The sequence below is a fragment of the Chrysemys picta genome, chromosome 2 (assembly GCF_011386835.1).
Source record: "Chrysemys picta bellii isolate R12L10 chromosome 2, ASM1138683v2, whole genome shotgun sequence".
Taxonomy (NCBI): domain Eukaryota; kingdom Metazoa; phylum Chordata; order Testudines; family Emydidae; genus Chrysemys; species Chrysemys picta.
Window position 1 is genome coordinate 73398040 of NC_088792.1, and position 26146 is coordinate 73424185.

The 26146-nt window shown below is 45.6% G+C and overlaps 1 protein-coding gene and 1 long non-coding RNA gene across 9 annotated transcripts in view; one reads left to right on the top strand and one right to left on the bottom strand.

Moving 5' to 3' along the window:
- Positions 1–24232, bottom strand: part of THRB (thyroid hormone receptor beta) — a 256180-nt gene extending 231948 nt beyond the window's left edge. For 3 of the 8 annotated variants that reach the window (XM_065583495.1, XM_042840240.2, XM_065583492.1), the window contains exon 1: positions 23932–24232. The gene's annotated coding sequence lies outside the window, so the exon portion shown is untranslated. Of the gene's footprint in view, positions 1–564; positions 1718–23931 lie in introns of those variants that run through there. The other 5 variants (XM_065583490.1, XM_065583491.1, XM_065583493.1 and 2 more) reach the window with 4 other exon arrangements.
- A 3-nt stretch (positions 24233–24235) lies between these two features.
- LOC112059896 (uncharacterized) overlaps positions 24236–26146 on the top strand; it is a 72784-nt gene continuing 70873 nt past the window's right edge. The window contains exon 1 of the long non-coding RNA XR_002889160.3: positions 24236–24655. This is a non-coding gene — a long non-coding RNA (uncharacterized LOC112059896). The remainder of the gene's footprint in view (positions 24656–26146) is intronic.

A 26146-nucleotide genomic window follows, 5' to 3' on the forward strand; every position in this document is an offset into this window, starting at 1 on the left:
CCACTCTGTACCAGCATCGCACCGTAATGATGCCAAAGACATTTTACAATGATTTTGTCAACAACTCGACACAGGCTGTGTGGAGCCATCACCCTCTTTAAATATTAAAAACAAGACAACCATATACCATGATGAAATAATCCCAAGGGGGGGGGGGGGAGGGGAATCACCATTAACTGTATAAGAGGCACACTCACGCGGCTGTTGCCTTTCCCACGGATCAAGGCTAAGCATAGTAGCTGCGAGGTAATGAAAACTATTCTTATTACACCCTCCCTCCACAACAAGAAATTATTACTTAAGAAATATGATCTTAAAATCCCATACAGAGACCTCCCTGCCTTTGAAACCTGACTGCAATACTTGGGAGCCTGTTGTAATTTAATAAGACTTAATTGACTCGGGTTCTAAAAATATCCTTAATACAACCATTTAGCCTGGGTAACATCTGTCTACAGCTGTGCCCTTGGCCAAGCACCGACGTAAAGTCTTGTCCATGTCCCCTGTTAATATATATTTGTATTTTTCCCCACGGAGGATTGAGAGAGCCAGGAAATCACTTACCCAGAGATGAGGGTTTCCTTCTCAGCTATTTCACTCCTTAGCTTATAAAACGTGTCATCGTGTTTTAAGGCGTACTCTCTCTCCCCCCTCCCCCACAAACATACACTCCTTCCCCGCCTGGTGCCCAACTCCTGAGTCAGTGTCACTCCTCGAGCCGGTCGCTGTCTCTGGATGTGACCTGGATTCCCCCCGCGCCCCCACCGGGAGCCGGAGACACAGCAGCTGCAGCGTGAAAAGGAAAGGAAAGGCCAGTGGCGGCTCAGCTGAGCCTGCCCCAGCAGCCCCGTCACCCTGCACGGCGGCACGAAAGTAGGGAAGAGAGGCGGTGTAAAGGGACCGCCAAGCGCGGCCAAATCAGGACCCTGCTACTGCTGGGGTCCCCTCGGCACCCCCACGCCCCGAGGACGGACGGACAGAGCGGACCCGCTCCCTTTTCTGACCTGCCGTAGGGGGCTGCGCGTCCCAGCGCCCAGCCTCTAGTTCTCGCCGCGAAGCAACACAGCCCAAAACAAAGCGACACTGGATTATGCAACGCGCAGCCCCGCGCATGGCTCAGCTCTCCCTCCCGGCTGGAACAGTTTGCGTTTGCAATTCCCACCTAGTCGGCTCATCCCAAGTGGGGAGCTGTACACAGTATTGGCGAGCAGCGGGGGGAGAGACCAGGTACTCCAGGGTCCCACTGCAAAACGCCTGAGCCTCACCTACTCCAGAGCCCGCCTGACAGCCACAGCCATGGTCAAAGTCTCGCAAGGCACCCTGCAGACCACTTGTGGCTATGCTAACTAACTCCCCCACAACACCTGGGAAAGGAAAATAACAGCTACCTTATCTCTACCAGGGAGCCCACCACCTCCGGGGGTTTGTTGTAAAGGGCAGAAAAGCGTTTACAGCACTATCCATCGCTGTGCCTGCCAGTGCCCCTCTGGCTTTGGGCAAATCGCCTCTTCTCTCTACCACAGTCTGATCCTGCTCCCCCTGAGAATCAATGGTAAGAAAACTACCACGGCGAAGGATCCGGCCCTAGTTACGGTATCTTAAGTACCTTATCTTATCCCCATTTCTAATCTCGCTGCTGTATGTATTAGGAAGATCTATTAGTCAATTCTTGCACTGCCCTTTCACCGTGCTACGTAAGGGGTATTCAAGCTTATTTAAAAAAAAACCCTAATCAAGTATTTTAAAATAAAAAGTGAAAATTTAAACCAATTATAGCAACTTAAGTACTGTGAGAATTTCACAGATAGATTCTCTCTGAGCTAAAACGTTGATTCTCATAAAAAATGTTAACTAATGTCAAAGAGAAAAGCTTTGCACGAAATGTTTCAATCTGAAATTAAATTAACTAAGAAATGTAGCTGGGGTTTAAAGAACTATCAGGTCCGGAATTTAACTTTTTAAACTGTTTCACAAATGAATAGAGATTAGGCTGGAAAGGCTGATTATGAGTTCTAGCCTGGTGATATGGGGCGAGTAAAAAGAAAACTTACTGAGGAAATCACAACTAAATAACTATGCATAGAGCTGCCAGCTACTCAGCAATCCTCTACACAAAACGGACAGAGTCCCACCAAAGGAGAATATAATTTCCTGAATATTCAGAGGCTACATACAGATAGACAGCAATAAAACAAATTGCAATTATTATTTGTAACTTTCCCCAAAAAAACACCTAAGTCATGTATGGAACAGTAGCCATTAGCACCCCGTCATCCGATTTTATTTTAGTGCAAAAATACAAGATAAGAGCTGTCTATTTTACATACTGCTGGACTTTTCTGGATTATTACAGTGAACTTCCGACCTATGTTTCAGGGGGATCAAACATTTTCAGAGGTTCAGTCAATTGTTTAGCAGCTTTGGCATCTCGTGGTACAGGTGGCCCAGCGTTAGTGCCACTGGTCTTGGCTGGCAGGCAGAGCATCCTACCTGAGTCTGAACGTTGGGCCTCTGTTTCAAGGCAGCCTGAAGTCGCTGCACATCATAAAGGTGCGCGATGAACGATATAGGGGAGCGGGGATGGGGGATTCTGACTGCTGTACCAATGTCCCCCTGCTGGCCAGCCTGATGATGATGTTTGAGTATATGACTCTCCTCTCGAATGAGGAGATAGGTCCTCCAGCTATCTCCAGGACGTTTATTCAGGAAAGGCAAGGTAGCGCCCACTCACGCAGTAGTACTGCAAGACTCCAAACCCTGCTAACTTCTTGTCATCTTCAATTGTGTGGCTCGTTTGGAGCAAGCCCTGCACTAGGGATTGGCACATTATCCATGCGAACAATCACAAACCTGTTAGTTCTGCATGCTTATATACAAACACTTTCCAGCAATGTTCCTTTCATCATGCTATTATAATTTTATTGAACCAAAAGGACAATGAGTTTATGCTGACAAGTCCTTTGCCTCTAGTTGAGTTTGATAGATAATGACCAATAGGGCTATAAATAGAGCACTGAATTTCTTTGACTAGATGCTGAAAGATACCAAGTTATTCTGACAGAACAGCTGGAAATTTTGTCTAAAAGAAACTTTATTGCAGATGGTTTCAGCACACAGTTCCTCTGCCCAGTTTGTAATAAGGACACTGGGCTAATATGTTTTCTTGGTAACAACAAATAAGATTGCTTGAGGAGGCAGGAGGAAGGAACTGCTATAGAGAAAATGACAATACTGTACCAATATTGATTCCTTGTGTACTCAAGAGTGAGGAGAGGAAGGTAAGAGTGAAAAAAGGTCTTCCATCCTCTAAATAAAGACCAACTTCAGATAGTAAGATGGCATCTAAAGTAACAGGTATGAAAGAAACACTATTTTAAAAAGTAAGATTGGTTTGTTTTCCCTGAAGGATCTATAGGAATATTAAACTCTATTTGCAATTATAAATCATTTAATGCAAATCTTTTAATCAAAATAAAAATTTACAGGCTCACAAATCTCTCTCATTTTGTCAGGAATGAGTCATGTACAAATAAAATGAAATCAACCAAGAAAAGAACTCTCATACCATGTGTATGTGGGTGATGCTCTGAAAAACTCCTAATTTATTATTTAAATTCTACAGCAGCCAGCAAGATAGGTTTATGATGAACAGACTAGAATGCATTCTGATAATTGGACTGTAACCAATATTCATTCTATCTATGCAATAGAACAACAACAGTCCCCTTACTGGGGTGGGCAAACTACGGTCTGCGGGCCGCATCTGGCCCGCCAGCCATTTTAATCCGGCCCTCAAGCTCCTGCTGGGGAGTGGGGTCTGGAGCTTGCCCCGCTCCATCCAGGAAGCATGATCTAGGACTTGCCCCGCTCCAGCGCTCCATCCAGGAAGTGGGGTCCGGGGCCGCTCCATGTGGTTCCCGAAGTAGTGGCATGTCCCCTTTCCGGCTTCTAGACGTAGGGGCAGCCAGGGGCCTCGGCTCCATACGCCACAAGTGCTACCCCACAGCTCCCATTGGCCGGGAACCACGGCCAATGGGAGCTGCAGGGGCTGCATCTATGGATGGGGCAGTGTGCAGCGGAGCCGCCTGGCAGCGCCTCCGTGTAGGAGCCAGAGGGGGGACATGCCACTGCTTCCAGGAGCTGCTTGAGGTAAGCACTGCCTGGAGCCTGCATCCCTGAGCCACCCCTCTGTGCCCAACCCCCTGCCCCAGCCCTGATCCCCCTCCCACCCTCTGAACCCCTCAGTCCCAGCTCAGAGCACCCTCATGCACCCCAAACCCTGCACCCCCAGCCGGAGCTCTCAGCCCTTCCTGTGTCCCAACCCCCTACCTCAGCCCTGATCCCCCACCCGCACTCCGAACCCCTCAGTCCCAGCCCGGAGCACCTTCCTATACACCAAACCTGTCATCCCCAGCCCCACCCCAGAGCCCATACCCCAGCTGGAGCACTCACGCCCCGCCCCCCCCGCCTGGAGGCCCCCTCTGCACCCTTAACTCCTCATTTCTGGCCCTACCCCGCACCACCAGCCAGAGCCCTCACCCCCTCCCAAACCCCAACTCCAATTTCATGAGAATCATGGCCTACCATACAATTTCCATACCCAGATGTGGCCCTCGGGCCAAAAAGTTTGCCCACCTCTGCTTTAGACAGACAAGGTGAGTGAGGTAATATCTTTTATTGGACCAACGTCTGTTGGTGAGAGAGACAACCTTTACAGTTTACACAGAGCTCTTTTTCAGGTCTGGGAAACATACTTAGGCCTTGGCTACACTGGCAATTCACACCGCTGCACTTGCTGCGCTCAGGGGTGTGAAAAAACACACCCCCCCCGAGCGCAGCGAGTGCAGCGCTGTAAAGCGCCAGTGTAATCAGCGCCTGCAGCGCTTCACGCTCGCTCGCAGTGCTGCAAGCTATTCCCCTCGGAGAGCTCTCGCAGCGCTGGCGGCGCGACTACACTCGTGCTTCACAGCGCTGCCGCGGCAGCGCTGTAAATCCGCGAGTGTAGCCAAGGCCTCAGAGTGTCACAGCTAAATACAAGATGGAACAGATTGTTTAGCATAAGTAGGGTGAGCAGATGTCCTGTTTTTAAAGGGACAGTCCCATTTTTGGGGACTTTTTCTTATATAGGCACCTATTACCCCCCACTCCCCGCCCTGTTTTTTCACAGTTGCTATCTGGTCACCCTAAGCATAAGTAGTTAACACATATTTCAAAGGAAGAACAGGAGTACTTGTGGCACCTTAGAGACTAACAAATTTATTAGAGCATAAGCATAAGCTTTCGTGGACTACAGCCCACTTCTTCGGATGCATGGGCTGTAGTCCACGAAAGCTTATGCTCTAATAAATTTGTTAGTCTCTAAGGTGCCACAAGTACTCCTGTTCTTCTTTTTGTGGATACAGACTAACACGGCTGCTACTCTGAAATATTTCAAAGGGCCATTCAAGGTGAAGTGGCCCATTAACACCCCTCCAGGCACAGGAGGGAAAGGCAGCTGGGATGGGCGGTTAGTGGGTTATAGAATGTTGTAAGAATCCATAAATTCAGTCTCTGTTCAGTCCATGATTTTTAGTGTCTTTATGAATTTAAGCGCCCACGCTCATCTTTTGAAAGTGTTGTGCAGATTATCTGTGAGGATGAAGACTGATATGGTCAGATATAGAGTGATTGTTTTGTGAAGAGAGTTCACCCAAGAGTGATATGAGGTTTTTGTCTTTTATCATTTTGCTGTGAGAGTTCATTTGAGAGTGTAGTAATTGTCTGATTTCACCCACATAGTTATGATTGGGACATTTAGTGCAATGGATGAGGTATACCACATGTTATGATAGGCATGTGTAGGGCTCAGGAATCTTGAAAAGTTTGTTGTTGGGCGTGTTGATCTTTGTAGAAGTGGAGTTATGTCTGCAGGTTTTGCATCTGTTCTGACAGGGTCTGGTGCCGCTATGAGCTGGTATGTCCTGGGCTGTGGGGAAATAGCTTCTGATGATGAGCTTGGAGAGGTTAGAGGGTTGCTTGAAGGCCAGAAAACGGGGGTTCGGGAAAGATTTCTTTCAGGATGGGGTCCCTATCAAGTATGGGTTGTAACTGTTTGATGATACCCTGTATGGATTCCAGGGTGGGGTAACGGATAACAACTAGGGGTATGTGTTTGGAGGGAGATTTATTTCTGTATTGAAGCAGGTTCTCTCCAGGTATTTGGGTGGCCCAATCCACAATGCAATCTACTTCTCTAGTGGAGTGTCCTTGTCTCGTGAAGGTAGTTTTGAGTATGTTAAGGTGTTTATCCCGGACTTTCTCCTCAGAGCATATTCTAAGTACTTGGCTGTAGATGACAGATTTCTTGTTTGAGGTGATTACTGGATCTATGAAGGCAGGTGTGGTGATCCATGGGTTTCTTGTATAAACAACAGAAGTTGGTCCAATAAAAGATATTACCTCACCCACCTTGTCTCGCTAAGATCCTGGGATCGACATGGCTACAACACACTGAATACAAGAGCTACTTTGTCAATCTAAGAACAATTGTAATGGTGACACTAACTTAATTCACCCTTTTATATTTGCAAGAAAGAAAGAACGAAAGCTGAGAGTCTGGCCTTATCAAGGGACTCCAAGAACTGGCCCCAGAGTGTCTCTGTCTTAATCTGACTCTGAGATGAACAGCAGAAGATTGGGGATTATGCAACTCTACTGGACTAAGTTTTTCCTTGGATGACATAAGGTTCCCTTAGATGTAACGGTTTTTTTCCTGCCCTCACCACCTATAGGGAAAACCTTGGGGTTTTGTTTGTGTTTGTTTGTTTTTTACTAATTTTCACTCTGTGTCGCTCCCATACCTGGTTTATTTATGGTAGGTCCATCCAGTGGTACGGTTTTCCCCCTGCTGCTTTTTGTCTCATTGCTTATTCTGGATTCTCACTCTGGGTTTAGAGATGACCATGACAGGGATTGGAAAATAATTTCTTGCTCAGTTTTTCCTGCCAAATCTACCTCTGACAGGGATTTTGACATAAATAGGTTTGCATCTTCCTTCCAGATACTACCCACCCCATATGTTTTGGTTTTTTACTCGTTTGTTGGTAGTACATGCCAATAAAACGTGAGCCAAGGAAGTAGCTGGGTCATATGACCTGACATCTTAGTGCATATTTTCTGGAGGGGAGTGAGTCTTACACCTAAAAGCACCTATAAGTTAAAGCGTTGTCATTGGATAAACAGTCCTTGTGCAGCACTCAGTAGATACACCAGCCAGTAGATCAATGCAGCTATCACACAACAGTGCTACCAATGAATTCTAGCCCGGGATGAGTTTAGCATGCAGCTTTTAGCCTAGGTTAAGGTCTATTTATTTTTAATGAAAGCTGTGGCCAATCTCATCCTAAAAGATGTGTAATAAAAGTAGCAAGGCTAAAAGCCATGCAACACTTTGAAAACATTATGGTGTTATTTGGAGGACCAAATCCTATTACTCTTACTTAGGTAAAACTTCCATTGTATCCTACAGTGCTACTCCTGAAAGACATCCTGAATGTTATTTTACTGCAACTGTTTCCATCTTCAATTCCCATTGTACCATACATTGTAATGCATTTTATTTCAGAGGAGTGGACAATCTAAAAATAATTCAATGTGATATTATCATTTTATTTTTCCATAGAGATTCAGTTCTATTCTAACATCAAAAATTTCAGGGGGAAACACAGTGTGCATATGAGAGAGGGAGAGAAATGAATGAAAACAAATATTTAAAAAGTTTAATGGGAAAGAAACCAAGAGAGAAACAAACAAACCTAGAGGCACAGTCTAACCTCCAATGCACACTGGATATAACCACACATTTCAACAAAGATCAATTTTTGATCTTGCATGCAGACACGCAGCAGGCGATTTTTCAAGTTATGCAAGGATGCACATGGCAAATAGGTTAGTGTGTGGTTCTCACAACTAAAAGAACAAAAAACTGAAAAATATATAGAACGGAAGCTGAAAGGAGAAAAAACATTAAATTATTAATAAATCAAAGCTGTAGTTTTCAAATTGTCATTATAAAGTAATCCGGTAGACAGTCTTTGCCTTGCTAGTATCTCTATAAAAACAGAGGCAACATTGCACTCTAAGTAATAACCTGCCCATATTCTTGGGCAGTTGCACCTGTTTTACTGAAAGAAGGTATGCCCATCAGACACCCATCCTATTTCTGAATAGTGCTATGAGATCAAATTAAACAGTCATGTATTTCTGAAGGGTCTTCAACTTATGGGCCTCATCTCAAGGACCGTGGGCCTGAGTCTGATCTTACAGCATTGTGTAACAGGAATAACTCAATTTATGTCAACAGAGTTAGTGTGTAGAATCAGCCAAGTGAGAGAAATGGGCCCAACATCTCTAATGTGCAGCTCTCCCTTAGCAATGGATTGCCAGTATCAGACATGAGTCCATAAACTTGCACCCATAATCTTCTGAGCCACTAGTGAGAGAGCTCACAACTATGGGCAAGCTGCTGAAATTGTGCAAAATCTCCCAGGAAGGACTCTACCCAGTTTGAATACAGACTCAGCTCTCCAGGAGGTTGGATCAAAGTACACAAGAGACTAGATACTATTCAGGAAAATTTGCCAACTATGAAGAAAAGAGGTTGAACCAATCTCAAGTGAAGTCCACAAGACTGGGTGACTGACTGGACAACATCAAGGACTTTGGGCATGCTACCTCTTTTCATAATAAGTATAAAAAGACAAAGGACATTACAGTCCTTTCAAGAAAAATCAAAGCAAGAGTGAATGGAGATCTCTGAAAAGGCAGATCGAGCAGATGAAAGCTGTTCTTTTACTGACTGGATAACAGTCTTGTTGGAACCAGATCTCTTGTCCAAACCACTTTGGTGTCAACTGGAAGATTACTGCTTGGTAGGCCAGTTGCAGTTGTAATCTGGCCACTGTGGGGACAAAATAAAAACTTATCAGAAACAAATTTGATTTTGAAGACCTGACAGAAGCTAGAACTTTCCTGGGAGTTAACATTAGGTTTCATTTTCAGTCTCTTGTCCCTAAACTGGAAGCACTGTGAAGGCATCAGCTCAGCCACTAGATGGGTAGACGTATTGTCTGAGAGATGGGGCAGCTCCTATAACTCTGAATCAACCTGCTCTTCCTGAATGAGCATCAATATTGAAGGGGGGAAAGAAATATGGAGAGATCCCAGGTGATTTCCTCCATCTTCAGCTACAAAAGGTAGAGTTTTATCTAATAATTAAGAATCAGCAGGCTAAACTTGACATTTCCACTAAACCCAGACTGGAAAGTAGAGGACAGACATCTCTTCTCAGGACATAACTGCAGAGGAGGTAGATACTCTTTACAGCAAATAAAACCTGCAAGGAAAGCTGTTTGGTCTTAAAAAAAAAAAAATCCACTTTTTTTTAAGCCAGACCTGAACCCAGTATTGTGTCATAGCGCTTAACATCAATTATCCTGTATTTACTGAATAGTTAATATCTCCATCTATTAGATGTGTATAGAGTTCACTGAAATATGTAGGCCTCTATCTTCTCTTCTATGATGTGGAGCAGAGCAGAAGCAAAGAGTTCACATGCAAATAGAAGCCAGGAGATGCAGAAAGATGCAAGGCAGTAACACAGTTGCATTCCCCTATCATGTAGCCATCTTCTAGGGTGACCAGACAGCAAGTGTGAAAAATCGGGATGGGGGTGAGGGGGTAATAGGAGCCTATATAAGAAAGACCCCAAAATCGGGACATCTGGTCACCCTACCATCTTCTGGCCTTCTGTAGAAACTGTGGCTGAGTCTACACTCAACTTTTTGACAAGTTAACCCACCATTGCTGTATCACTGGTGCTTGCAACAGTGTGAAATCTAATTTAGACTAGCTACCTCCAGGTTTACTACTGTATCGTATAGACCTGCTTAAAGCACCAGCACTACATTAGTACTGCACTAGTACTAACTTAGTTGCTTTCACTGGTGGAGTTACAACAGTGGAATATTTCAGAAAAAGCTCAGTGTAAACAAGGCCTGTTTGTGGTTTGTGGGGGAAGGAGTCAGTTCTTGAATGCCATGTTGTCCCTCATACTAGAATATCTAAGTTGCATTTTGCAAATGGAGCCTTTAAAAAAGGAATTAATTTCTTTGTGCTGTAGGACTGATGTTTTAATGTTGTATTGAGCACCCTCCTGTAAGATGCTGAGAACGTTTGTTTCTATTGACTTCCTTGCAGCACTGAGTCTTCCATGAACACAGTGTGTTCCCAGAACTACTGTTACAACTGTGGGACTATCAGCTACACAGTGCAGGAGCCTGCTATGCTGCCAATATTTTGGGGAATAATCTCTGGGCCCAAGTCATTGCTGTCCTGCACCTAGGGTAGTCCTCTATACCACTGTAGGGAGAAAGCAAAGTGGGTGTAAAATGCTACCAAATGAAAATAGTTGCTTTTGTACACATTTTGTACTAGTGTAAATGACTACATGAGGTGCAGGCAATGGTGAATTGGGACCTCGGTCCTTGGCTTAAGATTTACAAGGTCTCCATTCTCTAAGTCCCTGCAGCTTTGAGACCAGCGTGCAATTCAGAGATCTCCTCTGCTGCATTGTGTCCAGGTATCTGGTGATGAATCCAGATTGATGAAAAGCCAAGGGGCTTTGTGGATAGATTTTTCCTTCAACCCCGTTTGATACAGGAAAGGGAACAATGGATCTGGGTGATTTTTGAACTTGTAGGAAAGCTGATTCTAATGCCTAATGGGTTCGTTATTTTATGTACTGATTGCAGTATTAATTATATCCCTTACATTTGGCCACAATTTGTAACAGATTTCCAGGTTTAGTATGAGATTTGCTGACCTACAAAATATTGAGACATTTTCTCCACTTTTTATTTAACTGAAACAGCTTTTTAAAAAATCCAAAAAGAGTGTGTCATCAGCCATTTATTTCACTATTTTGTAGCCAAGTAGAGAAAATGTTGTAGTTTATTAATGGAATGATCGTCCACCACATTACATAAGTGTATTTTATATTTTTCTAAGATCCCAATCCTTCCAAAATGTATGGACATGCTTAACTTTATGCATGCGAGTAATCCCACTGAAGTCAAGTTAATCTTCATAGGTCAGACTCAGTCACTAAACTAGCGAGTTTATAGTGGCACAGCTGTACCAATGCAGCTGTGTCACTGTAAGATTGCTCGTGCAGACTGTTCTTTCATTGATATAACTAAACTACCTCCAACAAGTGGTGGTAGCTATGTCAGCAGGAGAGCATCTCCCGCCAACATAGTGCTGTCCACACCGGCGCTTCTATCAGTGTAACTTATTCATTATGGGGTGTATTTTTTTCACATCCCTGAGCAACATAAGTTATACAAAAGTGCTAATATAGACATAGCCTAAGAGGCATAGCACTGAACTTGCAGCCCGAGGAGAGGGGCTATGGTGGCTTTAAGCCACCTTTGTGTCCTCAATCCTGGGCTTCTCTGAGAGCAGGAGAGGCTGCTGGAGTAATTTAAAAGTGTAAGGGCTTTTCTAATTTACTGCAGCCTCTCCTATGCTGCCTTATGGGCCACAGCAATGCCTGGAATCTCTGTAGTACCATGTGCTGCTGCCCCCCCACTGGCACCCTCCCTACACCAAGGCATGTATGGGGGCATGTATCCTCAGAAGTCAGCCTTATGGAGTCTCTGCAGTGCCTGCAATGAGAGAATCCTTTTCCAGCTGAAATGGAGGCTTTTAGAGCACCTTTATGCTGCTTAGAATAAAGTGGCTGGAACACTGGGTAAGAATCTCACCCCATATATGTGTGTTTGCAAAGGACAAAAATAGCTTGATAGAAGCCCTAATATTATCTCCAAAAGAGCAACTATACCAGGTCCATGGCACTGCAAGTGAGGATAACCACATTTTCTGTGGTAATTCATAGATTCCAAGGCCAAGGCACCATTGTGATCATCTAGTCCGACCGCCTGTCCGACACTGGCGACAGAACTTCCCTGAAGTAATTCCTAGAGCATGTCTTTTAGAAAAACATCCAATCTTGATTTCAAAATTCTCAGTGATGGAGAATCCACCACAACCTTAGGTAAATTGTTTCAATGGATAATTACTTACACCATTAAAATTTTACACCTTATTTCCAGTCTGAATTTGTCCAGCTGCAACTTCCAGGCATTGGATTGTGCTATACCTAAGGCTAAGATTATGTCACGGAGGTCACGGAAATCATGGAATCCATGACTTCCGTGACATTTTCCGCTTCAGCCCCAGGGCGCCAGGGCTGGAGCTGTCAGCCAGTGGGGGCCCTGGAGCTCTGAGCCGCCATGGGAGGCAGAGGCCCCCATAGCTCTCAGCCATTGCAGGGGGATCCACTGCCCTCATCTGAGGCTCCACTATTTTACAGTTATTTGGTCATCTACAAGTCATTCAAACAAAAATTAGGAAAATACAAGAGGCAACTGCAATGACAAGTAAGTCGACCCTAACACCTAAAGAACCCACCCACTGTACTCAAACCCACAACTGTGCCCTCCTTTCCTCTGTACTGAGACATTACACACTGGAGTCATTGCAACAGTTGGATATTTTACTTCTTCAGGACACAGCTGCACCAGCAAAACATGGTTTAAAAAAAATGATGGCTGAGACAGATAAGCAGCCCTTTCCCTGGGCAATTTACATAGTTGAGCTAACTTCAATGTGCCAGAGCCTTGTGACTGTGGACTCACCCACTACATTCAGCCAGCCCTTCCTCAGGGCAAAAAACTGTCAGATATGTACTTAGATACTATGGTGATGGACAAACAAACACATATAAGTAGGCAGATCAACACACACCACTTAGTTTTGGATTTGTTTCCATAAAGATGAAAAAGGCAGAATAAAATCCAGTTTAGCAGTTTTGTGAGGATTTAAGGGCTATGGAAATTGTGATGGGTACACAACCTTATTTTTATTATCTCCATTTTTCAAAAACATATACTTTCATTTCTTCTCACTCAATTTCAGACATGTCAAAAGGCACTCACTTGTTCTTGGTAGAGACTAAATTTATAGGAAGTCTGAACTTTAAAAAGCCACTTTTGAGTAATATGAAAAGAAAAATCTTTGAAAAATTCTCAACTGATAAAAATCACTTTTTATTGCTGTAATTTAAAAAAAAATGAATTTTAACAAAGAACGTCATTGCAAAGTAGAATGAAAGTACTTGTTCAACCTTGACTATAAATATCACAGTAACAATACAATGATCATCTGCACATTGGAAGGAAAAGGTTTCTCGAGAACAAATGGTTTATTTACTGTTAATTATTCATCGTTTAATGTTAAACATGCCCCATTAATAAAATAGCATTTAGTAATGCTTTTATAACATTTCTGCTTCAATATCTTCTTTTCAGAACTCTAATAGATCCTCCAAATGAGCTTTATTAATCATAGATGAAAAATTGGCAAAACCCTACTGCATGCCTTGACAACCTTTCAAAATGTCCAATTAGGTCAAACCAAGAAAGCTCTAGAAACCAATTATAACATGAGTTCTAAGCCAAGAAACCTCATTGTACTTTGAAGCAAATGCAACTCTATAGCAAAGAAAAACAAAATATGTAAGGTCATAAAAAGTATTGTGCCTGAAATATCAGTTCTATGCACGATAGTAAACCACTCCTTGAATAATGTAATTTTATCATTTTTTTATCACTGTGGAAATATCATTAGCTACTTTATTATGAGAAATGGAACTAAACAGTTTCTTATTTATCTAAAAAGAAAGCACTGACTCTCCATTAACAGTTTCTTCAACATCCTACATTTATTGCACTCATACCAAGAATTTACAAGTCTAGACCTTGAATTTCACAAGCGCCATACCTCACCTGCTAACATACAAATGTAGAATAACAACATTGCTGACAATATGATGCAAGTAATCTTGGCTCAAACAATATTAACTACATTTAGCTCATAATAAAGACTTAGAACTTACTCAGAAGTTTATGCAATATACCCCTAGATAGTGCAATAGGTATGTGATGAAGCAGAGAAACTGACCACCAGCACAGCAGGGGTGAAGGAGAACCTTTGGACCCAGTCGTCCCCGTCTCGTTATACCTGCAGCCAATGCCAGGCCTGGAGGGAGCAGAAAAGGAGAGAGCCTGGCCGAGTTCAGGGCTGACTGATGAAAAGGCAGGAGCTAGCTATTGCCCTACCTGATTGGAAGGGCCACCATTTTGCCAGCCAAGGCAGACTCCAGGGAGCACATTCTGTCTCCCAGCCAAGGGAGGCAGACCTAGGAGCTTCTGGCAACTGAGGTAACTGGGTGACTGCAGTCCAAAAACATTGTGGAGTTTGGCTCCACCAAACTTATGGCTGCCCCACCCAAAAGAGCCTAGGACCGCAGCAGGGTGCCATCCAAGATCCATGAGAGGGCACCACAGGAGGCAAGCCACTCCAGTAAATTGGACTACAGGGGCCATGCCCCAAATTGAAGAGACTCTGTTAGGAAGTAGCCCAGGGCAATGGATTTAGACCAGAGGTGGGTAAACTACAGCCCGCGGGCCACATCCAGCCCGTGGGACCCTGCTGCCTGGCCCTTGAGCTCCTGTCCCAGGAGGCTATCCCCTGACCCCTTCCCTTCTGTTCCCCTCCCCTGCAGCCTCAGCTCAGTGCACCATCTGTGCGATGCTCTGGGTGGCGGGGCTGCGGTAAGGGGGGACAGAGTGGAGGAGTTGGATAGAGGACGGGGAGAGTTCCGGGTGGTGGTCAGGGGGTGGGGTGTGGATAAGGGTCAGGGCGGTCAGAGGGCGGGGAACAGGGGGGGTTGAATGGGGGCAGGGGTCCCGGGGCGGGGCAGTCAGGAATGAGAGGAGGGGTTGGTGCACCTGACTTTCAGCTCTTTGTTTCCCTGGTCAAGGTGCGTTAATCTTTCAGGCTGTTTGGGTAGAGGGACCCAGGCCCTCCACTCCACCAGGTCCCAGCCCAGGGCTCTGTGTTAGTTGACCCCTGAATGAGTGGCACTTCAAGCAGGGAGTCTAAATCAGGGGCAGGCAAACTTTTTGGCCTGAGGGCTGCATCGGGTTTCCGAAATGGTATGGAGGGCCAGTTAGGGGAGGCTGTGCTTCCCCAGACAGTCAGGCGTGGCCTGGCCCCCACCCCCATGTCCGACCCCTCCTGCTTCTCGCCCCCTGATGGTCCCCTGGGACTCCTGTCCCATCCAACCTCCCCTGTTCCCTGTCCCCTGACTGCCCACCCCCATCCGTTGGCAGAGCCATGCGAGCCCAAATCAGTTGACATGGGTCAGCCGCAGGTGTTTTATTGCCGTGTAGTGCCAAAAGCAGAAGACCCTCATACCTGCTCTAAAGAAGCACTCCTCTATCTGTGAAACAGTAATAAGCTGTAGTCACAACAATCAGCAACTAGAGAGAAACAAGGTCACACACACACACACACAGTGTATTATTTTAGCATTAATTAGTTTTGCTGCAATTAATACATATTCTGTCTCCCCATTCTGTCATTCTGCCCCCAGGTTAGCATTTTGTAAGATTTGTACATTCCTGCAATCACTGGATCTCAGCCTTTACCACAGCTGCTTTACCCTGCTTGGCAATATTTTCCTTGTAATTCCCTACCAATTCTATTTTATGTTTCCTCCAAATTGTCTCTCTCTTCAGTTTCTCTTGCTGGAGTTTCAATTTTTGCTCTTTAACATTTTGGCCTTAGATTAGAGAAGATCTTCCCTCAAATAAGTCTGGATCAACTATTTTCCCCCAGCTTGCAGCCTTTTTGGACTGCTTGACAACAGCCTTGAGCACCTTCAGTATTGCCTACATTAGGTTGTTTCACCATTCGTCTGTGGTGACTTTCTCTTCCCCATCTTCACTGGGCCAGCAAACATCATCCAGTTGAACTTGGATAGCCTGGCTATCGTCACCCTATGAGATTTTTTTTGAGCTTTGCTTTTGAAAATTAGCTGCCGTCCATTTAGCATGCCTGAGTTCTATCTCCATATCATGGTGGTTCCACTTCATATCTTGCAACCTCAGTACAGCTCCTGTATGTCTCCAGCAAGGTTTGCAGGGAATCCATTATAGGCTCATGTTTCCTCTTGGCTAGTCCCATCTCCTATTCCTTTTCTATTAATTATTATTATTTTCTATATGTATTCTACAAGCTTCCTCATTGTTTCTGCCTTGACCTGGTTGATCTCCCATTGAGTCCAGATCTTTTTTTTGTGCCCAAGGAATATCTTGGCCTCTTGAAGGACACATTACAGCTTCATATTCTCAGCTTTCAGAATACTTCTGTCTTATGAATCCTCTTTCAAATTGCCTAATGACTGACAATGAGATCAGAAATTTCCTTTTGAAAATTCTTCTCTTCTTGGAATATCTAGTAAGAGTTCTCCATCATGCTCAAAGAAATTTCCTTGGATTTCATTTCTTTCTCAAAGTTCTTCCTCAAAGAGCCTTTCAGTTAATCTTTTCCCATGAACTGTACTGCTGTATAATCACGTTCCCATTGTTCCCTTTCACTAGGCCAGCTTCTGCTTGCAAGAGGTTTCCTTCATAAACTAAGACAATTGTTCTTTCTACCATTTCCCTAATATTCCCTCATGCCATTTCTGATGTGTTCTTTCACATCTAACAATGGCTTTTCATTTATCTTGTTCAAAGCTTCATGCCAATTGTCCCATATCACTGAATAGTGGAAGTTGCAGATTTTCACTTTATATTCATTGATACAATGACAGAGCAATGAATCTTATATCCCTTTGGTAAAGCTTGGTTCTCCCTTTTAAAAGTTTCAAAATATTTATTTAAGAGGCTCATCAACCACAGAGATGTAGAACCTGAAGGTGTCCTGTTTTCCTCTGCAATTTTCGTTCAGTTTCTCAGGGCTTGTCTTCACATACAGCGCTACAGCGGTGCAACTGAGTGCTGTAGCGCTTTAGTAAAGACGCTACTATGCCAACTGGAGAGCTTCTCCCGTCGGCTTAGTTAATCCACCCCCCTGAGAGGCAGTAGCTATGTCAAAAGGAAAAGCTCTCCCGTCGACATAGCACTGTCTACACGGGGTTAGGCTGGTATAACTACAATGCTCAGGGGGGTCATGAATAGGGCCGGATTTCCAATTAGACACACTAGGCACGTGCCCTGGGGCACCGGCGTTCTAGGGACACCTAAAAGTTAAAAGTGGGTTAAAAGGTCAGCTGTAGGTGGGGGGAGGGGGGGCGCTGAAGATGCTGTGCCTAGGGGTGCATAAGATGTAAATCCGGCCCTGGTCATGGATTTTTTACACCCCTGATAAATGTAGCTATGCTGATATAAGTCTATAGTGCAGACCTACCCTTAGTCCCTTTCTGTATTTTCTTCCCTCCATTGTTTCTTTGAAAACAATTTTTCTTTAATATAGAAGTCTCTGACCTCATACATTCCTACAAATGACATCCACATTGCCTTTCTCTTTATCAAGAAAACATCCCACTTTCTAATCTGCAACACCTCATAGTTGCTATAGTATATACTTGGTGACAATCAACTTTCTACCATTTTGCTAGATTTTTTCCTGTGGCACCAATATTCTCTCCAGAACACATGAGGACGATTTAGAACCTGAAAGCCTCCCTCTTCTAGTCTGAATACTGTTTTTCTAGTGTTCAAAGCCAGATGACTGGTATATTTTTTTTTTCAGATTTCCATTATATAGAAAGCCATCTCTCAGCTATTCATAAGCGTCTCAGTGCATAAGGACTGCCTTTACTGCATTTTGCCACTGACTTCAATAGGAGTAGGATCTGTCATTACTGAAGGGAGATTTGTTTTGTGGTAAAGACATATGACTGAGTCCGGGAATCTGATTTTTCTTCAGCTCTGCCACTGATTTCTGTGGGACCTTGGACATGTTACTTCATTTATCTGTTCCTTGAGTTTCTTCATTAATTTTTTCCCCTTATTACTTTGTCTTATGTCAATTCTTCAGAAGTAATTACTAGAGAAACACACAACTCAAACATATATTGTTGCCAAAATGTACTGTCTTGGCCACCACACTCACCAGTAGGCCACTTGTACATATATTTTTAATGGCCATTGATTACCCAGAAGTGCCAGTGACATGCTATGTCATTATAGAGATTGCACAGTACATTAATGGAAAAATTCACAAAGGGCTTCATTTGTTAAATGATCACACAGAGTTACCTTCAATGACACAACTCTACGTTTACATGTTGGTCTGTGACATGAACTTTCAACACTTTTTCAAAATCTTTAAAATGATGATCTTGTTCAGCCGCAACTTTTAGTTAAACTTAACCTGCCACTCAGACAAAACATAACAAACAAACAAAACAAAAACAGTATGGTCCTTTGGAAGGAAACTGCTATTCTACTAAACTATATACAGTATCACAGAATATACAGAAAGGGATACTCTGCAAAAAGCCCACATTTGAGCATTATTTTGTTTACAAAGACACAGTCACAAAAAATAAAAATATTTGCTAAGCTAAGTGACTTGGAGAAACTAAACACATAATATCTCTACTCTAGCATTAACAAAACCCCCACACTGGTGATTTATTTAAGAAATTTCTGGAGTGGGGGGGAGCCACACAATCATTAGGAAGCTGCAGGAAGTAAACGAGGTCTCATGATACACTTAGCAAATGATAAAAGCCAGTGAAAAGCAGGGTTTGATTTTAAGAGAGAGGTGAAAGGGGAGTTTTTCCACTGGTTCCTGTGGTGGGGTCTGTCAGGCCTTCTCTGCTCCCAGCTGGAGGCATCAGCACCCCAATACTCCCTACCCAAGGAAAATCTCCTCAGATGGGGCAACCAAACAAGATAGTCCTCCAGAGGCCTAGAAGAGGCAGGAGAAGAACCAGCAGGCCAGTTAAGCAGGCTTGACTGCTTTTGCTCAGGAACACACCTAGGTGAGACTGAGATAGAGGAAGAACTCCTCCGAGCTAACCCAGAACTCAGACCCAGGCCAAGGCTGCAGTTTGAGGGGAAGGGTGCTGCATTTCAGGGGAGGGGGGTTCCTCTTTGTTTAAAGGTTCAGCCAGCTGAATCCTGAGTTCCTGTTTTGTTACTTGATTGTTTGGAGACTGACACCAAGCTTACCCCACCGGCTATCCTGCCCTACACAGACAGCCAAACCTTTCAAACTAAAGCAGGGAGCATCACGCATGGCCCTCAAAGGGGCACTACAGAGCAGCCTTGTCTCCCACAACTTGGTATGAGAAGTGGGGTCAACTCCCCCTTTTTCCATAAAGAGGAACCATGGAGGAGACCATATGACTCCTAGCTCAGCAGCAGCAGCCCAGCAGCTTTTCCTGGAAGGGCAGCAGGAGGCTCAGCGAGCCAACCAACAGCACCAAAATATGTTCCTCGAGCTCTGGCAGCAGCAGTTTCAGGAAGCAATGCTGGAGCAGATCACTGGCCACCCCCCACTCTGAAGTGACTCTGTTGGCACCAGCTATCGCCTTTTCCAAACTGGGCCTGCTGATGACCCTGAGGCGTATCTTGTTACGTAGGGAAAACCCGGTGGCGTACCAGGCCTTAGATCAGAGGTGGGCAAACTAAGGCCCACGGGACCATCCTGCCCGGCCCCTGAGCTCCTGAGCGGGAAGGTTAGCCCCCCTCCCCTGCAGCCACACTGCCGCGCAGGCAGCGCTCTGGGCAGCGGGGCTGCGCGCTTATACAGGGCAGTTAGGGGACAGGGAGCAGGGAGCGGTTGGATGGGCAGAGGTTCGGGGAGACAGGGGAACAGGGGGGATTGGATGGGGATGGGGTCCCAGGGGGCCTGTCAAGGGGCGGGGGTGTGGATAGGGGTCAGAGCAGTCAGGGGTGGGGTCCCAGGGGCGGTTAGGGGCAGGGGGGGTCCTGGGAGGGGGCGGTTAGGGGACAAGGAGCAGGGGGGTTGGATGGGTTGGGGGTTCTGAGGAGGGCAGGAAGTGGGAGGGGGCGGGGGGAAGGCTGTTTGGGGGCACAGCCTTCCCTACCCGGCCCTCCATATAGTTTTGCACCCCGATGTGGCCCTCAGGCCAAAAAGTTTGCCCACCCCTGCCTTAGATGATGAAGTTGCAAAGGACTAGGATACCCTGGAAGCCGCCATCCTCGACCAACTAGGGGTATCAGCTGCGATCTACTAGCACTGATTCTGGACAATTTCTCACCAGAGGTATGACCCCGGCTGTGGCTCCAGGACTAAAAGAATGGGCCGTCATCTGGCTCTGGCCAGCATCCTACTCTCCATCTGAGACTGTGGGTTTGGTGGTACTCAAACAGTACCCAGATATTTTGCCGACCGTCATTCAAACCTGTCAACCTGGGTATGTAAATACAACCCCAGTACATTGAAGACTTTATGACAGCAGGTTAGGTCCAGCCAGGGTGGATAGCCCAGGTTGGTGAAGCCTGACAATCTCCTGAGGAGCAGGAGCGGTCCTAGACAAGCTGCGAGCAACTGGTGCCCTAGGCGAACCATGCAATCGGCACCCCCACCCCCAAACCCTAAGGGCAGATCTAGGCTGAGGATTTTGGTAAACTGGCAAACATTTTGCCCCTTTTTTCCTTTTAATGTTTTTTTAAGCGTTTTTTTTTTTTTAAACCAGAGGCTTAATTATTCGGTTTGTCTGTCCGTCTAACCAATGTTTCTGAGATCAGATAAAATAGAGACACAAAATTTTCAGAATAGATTTGTACACGACAGCTAGATGATATTTCAGTATGATTTCAAATAAAAATGCATTAAAAATGTTAATTATAATTTTTATTATTACAAGTCCAAAATCATCCATTACACTATCCTGCTTTGACTGCCATTACCACCACATCCAATATAGAAAGAAATAAGAAAACTCTTCAATGAACTTTAACCTGTATTTACAAAACACTCCGAATAAAAAACAAACACTCTTTTAAAACATGACTTTTCTTGCTTTAAGTTTTAAAAATTCAGTCACTAGTTCTTTTAGATCCAGTTTTCCAGCTATTTCATGCTCTATTGACATTGTGGCAAGTCCAGCAAGTCTCTCTTACACCATTGTTGAACGCAGATATGTTTTTATCAATTTTAACTATGAGAAGCTACGTTCCCCACTAGCTACAGAAACTGGCAAAGTTAAAAGAATGTGTAGAGCTATAAAAATGTTTGGAAAACTGTCTGAGTTTATTTTCACAAACAAACTTCAGTACTTCTTCAGGAGTGGAATGTTTCTTAAGTCGTCTTGAAGCCGGATACTCACTACACAAATCTGTAGCATCAATGTCTTTTGAATTTTCATGAGTCAATTCCGACTCCAGTTTTATACAAAATTCTCTTATCTGTTTTGCTGTTTTCTTTTGCAAGCTGTGGATATCATATAGAAAGCCAAATACTGACTCTAGCTGCTGCATCTGTTGAAATCTTTCATCAACCAAGTGAATATCAGTATCAAGGACTGTGAAGTAGAAATTCACTTTGAACCTTTGTTTTGGGTTCTGAATGGGTGTGTCTCATCCTTCAAACTGCTGTTTCTTTTGCCAAATGCAAACTGGCTCTGGTTCAAATTCTGTTGGAAAGTCTATTTCTTCAGCAAGCTCGAGAGACTCTACCAGTGTTCTTTCAAACCCTTCATCACTTCTGAATTCCTCCAGAATATTTTTAGTTTGCTGCAGTTTTTCAATAGCAGAATGTATGTTCAAGTTCTTTTCCTGAAGCAGGTGGCCTCTGCGTTACAATCACTGCAGGAGGCGGAACTCACCACTAATCCAAAAGTATGGAAATTTGGGATGCAGGAAACCTGCTATCTTGGGTATTTCATAGAGGACAGCTGGATTCAACCCCTGCAATTTAAGACAGAGGCCCTGAGGATGACCCCAGTTCCTATCACTAAGAAACAGGCTTTCCTGGGTCTAGCCAGCTATTATCAAAGGTTCATGCCCCATTTTGTGACACTTTCAGCACCATTGACAGATTTCACAAAGGCCAGCACACCCTGAACAGTCTGGTGGCCTATTGAGTGTAGCAAGACATTTACCTAGATATAGGATAGCCTCGATCAACAGCCTGACCTATGTTGTCTGGACTTCTCATTCGTGTTTATATTACAAAATGATGCTTCCACAGTTGGACTGGGAGCAGTACTGTCACAAAACGTCAAGGGGATGGAATATCCAATACTATACCTAACATTTACCTAGATATAGGATAGCCTCGATCAACAGCCTGACCTATGTTGTCTGGACTTCTCATTCGTGTTTATATTACAAAATGATGCTTCCACAGTTGGACTGGGAGCAGTACTGTCACAAAACGTCAAGGGGATGGAATATCCAATACTATACCTAAGCTGGAAGCGGCAGCATCAAGAGACCAGGTAGTCCACCATTGAGAAAATGTCTGGCCATCAAATGGGCTTTTTACCTTTTAAGGGCTCCCTTCTGCCTCGTAACAGACCGTGTGCCCCTTAAATGGTTGCAATTGATGAAGGACAATAACTTTCACATTACTCAGTGGTATTTGGCATTGCAACCCTATGCTTTTCATGCACGACACCGGCCGGGTTCACAGCACTAGAATACAAACTTATTTTCCTGGGACAGTGGCCTTGTTGCAGAGTGGAGAGACCAGGCCTCTGGGCCTGTTCTGTGGGGACAGGTGTGTAAAAGGATTGGTCAAGCTTTCTCTGCTCCCTGCTGGTGGCATCAGTACCCTGACACTCCCTGTCCAAGGAAAATCCACTTAGACTGGGCAACCAACAAGACAGTCCTCCAGAGGCCTAGAAGAGCCAGGAGGAAATACTGAGTGACCAATCAAGAACCAGCAGGCCAATTAAGAAGGCTTGCCTGCGTTAGCTCAATAGTACACCTGGGTGAGTCTGGGAGAGAGGAGGAGTAATTCAGGCACAGGCAAGAGCCTTGCCCTAAAGGCTGCAATTAAGTATTTGCATATGAAGGGTATTTCCCTCCTTGCTCTTTGTCTGAAGGCACAAACAGCCTGAATTGTTACTGATTGTTTAGAGACTGATGCCAAGCTTAGGAGGGCACCCTTCCCCAGACAGCCAAACCCTGCAAACTAAGTCAGGGAGCACCTGTAGTGCCACATGTAGCCCTACCTTCCACCAGATCTTTCCCCTCTCCTCCATCCAACATGCAGGTATCCAAAACCGTCCTCCACCCCATATTTGACACTGCAGTACAAACTGAGTAGGGCCTAACGTTTCATGCAAGGACAAACTGAAGCAGCTCCTGAATGTGAGGGCTGGGTGCCAAGATCACAGCCGGTCTCAACACAACAGTTCACGTTCAGCTGGGGCGGGAACACCTTTGCTGTGTCTGCTGCAAAGTTCTGAGGAGGGCAGGGCAGGAATCCCCCAGGCCAGCAGCAGCAGCTACAGCTAGTGTAAACGGTAGTGAAATAAATAGGACTCGCAGTCTGCTGAACCTGCGACCCCCGCTTTCAAGGCGTGTACAAGACTTGACCTGCCCAGCACTCCCAGATCTCGGGAGCCCCAGCACACAGCACTTTCTCTGCCTCCCGGCTTTGAATCCTGGGAGAGACAGGGGGAGCCTGCACTTAAAGCCCCCAGCTGCAGGAGTCTAGCGCAGCAGCTGGGCAGGGGCAGGGGCAGGGGCAGAGTCACACCCCCCCCCCGCCGCCGCCCCCGATCCCAGAGCAGAAAACAAGGCAGCCCTGGAAGGGCCCTACCCACCCCCCGGAGCAGCGCTCGGCAGCATCCCGCCCCCCCCTTCCCAAGGGGCTTCTGAACCACTTGTGGAGACCGGCAGCTCCGTCCACCTCGGCCCCCAGCTCATTGCTGGCTTGCAAAGACTTCTTTGCACACCGTCCCCCGCAGCCTCCCCCTGGTCTCTGGGGCGACTGACTTGCGGAGAAAGGGCAGCCCCTAAGGAAGCGCGGAGGGGGGGGAGCTCTCACCTGACAAACGCCAGTCTGAGCGCGGGAGACGCCGGGCAGGCTTCAGCAGCGCTTCCGAGCGAGAGAGGCGGGCTGTGTCCTGAAATAACCCTGCAACTAGGGCGGGGGGAGCGCGGGCGGCGGGGGGGAAGTAATGCTAAGCACGGGCTGAGAGAGGAGAGGCACAGCCAGAGAGCCGGAGCGAGGCCGGGCTCTGTTTCTCTTTCTCTTCCCCGGGGAGGAGCCGCCTGGGCATTGCCCAGCTCCTGCAGATGCCTAGCACGCGCCCCGCGCCCCACTCTGCGCTGCGCTGCGGGACAAAGGTGGACGGGCACAGTGACCGCGCTGTCGTCACCTGCTCCCCCAGCCGTTTGCCCAGCTGGGCAGAGGGCAGGTTGAGAACGGGGTGGGGGTGGGGAGACGTGTGGCCGGTCCCTTTTTTGACAGATTTCAAGACAATCTTCTTGCTCCTGTTCTCTCTGTTACCATACTCGCTCACTCTGTTCGCGGGCTGCTAAAGTAGTTATGTGGCGTGGCCTCTTAACCTCATTTCTGCAGCGGACTAGCCAGGCTTAGGAGGCAGCACTTTTTGAGGGTCCCTCCCTTTATGCCACGTGTCCTCAAAATTACAGAAATCCTCGGGCATCTACTCTAGCTCCTGATCGCTCTCTCTCGAGACAGAAAATGAATCCAGAGTCCCTGTTCAAAGCATCCTGGTATTATAATTGTGTGCAATGGCCTATGGGTAAGATGCTATGTTGATTAACTTCTATGTTCCAGTTATTATAGCACAATTATGTGTAGTTACCAGTTTATAGTCAGTGAGCATTTTCCTCATCTGTGAAATAAGGGTAATGATACCAACTTCCTTAGTAAAGCACTTTGAAATCTACTGATGAAAAGTGCTATAGAAGAGTCAGGTATTAATTTTTTTATGGTGTTTATTTTGAAGATGGCTGATGAGAGCAGTGATTTGTGATCTGCATAGAGCTCAACTGCTTGCCACAGAGAGAGAGGAGGGTTGTAACTTAGTACCCAGGGTCAAAGTGCAGGGTCTGTGGAACTCTGTTCATGCTGACTCACCATATCCTCTCCCTGATGGCTGCTGTGTCTTTTATTCCTTCCCTCAGAGGCTGCACCTCTGCTCCCCTCTGCTTTCCTTTGGTGGCTGTCCCATCCCCATCCCCACCCCTGCTTCTCACCACTTTTCCCCTCACCACCTTTCCCTTCCCCTAGTGGCTGCTTCCCACTTTCCTCCTACTTTGGTGATTGCTTATTCCCTTTCACTTTCCTTTTGGCTTCTGGTTCTGTGTTCCCTTCCCTTTGGTAGCTGTTGCCTCCTCTGCCCATTTCCCCCTAACCCTGCCAGCTCCCACTTTACTTCCTTCTCTGGTGGCTGCTCCTTTGCCTCCTTCCCTCACTTCTCTGGTGACCGTTAGTTTCCCCCCCGCCCCCTTCCCCGCTGGCTCATTTCGATCCCTGGGCTATTGTCAGGAGTAATGGGAGGAAATTTTTAGAAGGCACATTTAAACTGGAAAATGGAGGAAAACGTGCTAATGGAGATAATTATTAGACTGGGGTGTAACCTCCACAGGGAAGTGATGGAAGTCCCACACTCTGAGCACTTTAAACCAATAAAGCATTAAAAATGTACTGTAGGGAAGAGTCCTTCAGTGAGTCCACGGAATGGATAAAAAGGCCTGTTGTCTTTTCCCTTTCTAAATTCCTCAATATCCAACACATCAGCTGGATGTTTCTGCTAAAATGATCAGAGAAACAATTAAGAATGGTGGCAGTCAAATTGTCATCATTAGCCTCCAGATGTAACATCCTATTGTGGTTAATAGAATCTGTTCTACATAAGAACATAACATAAGAACGGCCGTATTGGGTCAGACCAAAGGGCCATCTAGCCCAGTATCCTGTCTACCGACAGTGGCCAAAGCCAGGTGCCCCAGAGGGAGTGAACCTAACAGGTAATGATCAAGTGATCTCTCTCCTGCCATCCATCTCCACCCGCTGACAAACAGAGGCTAGGGAGGGACACCATTCCTTACCCATCCTGGCTAATAGCCATTAATGGACTTAACCTCCATGAATTTATCCAGTTCTCTTTTAAATGCTGTTTTAGTCCTAGCCTTCACAACCTACTCAAGTAACGAGTTCCTCAAGTTGACTGTGCGCTGTGTGAAGAAAAACTTTTTATTTGTTTTAAACCTGCTGCCAATTAATTTCA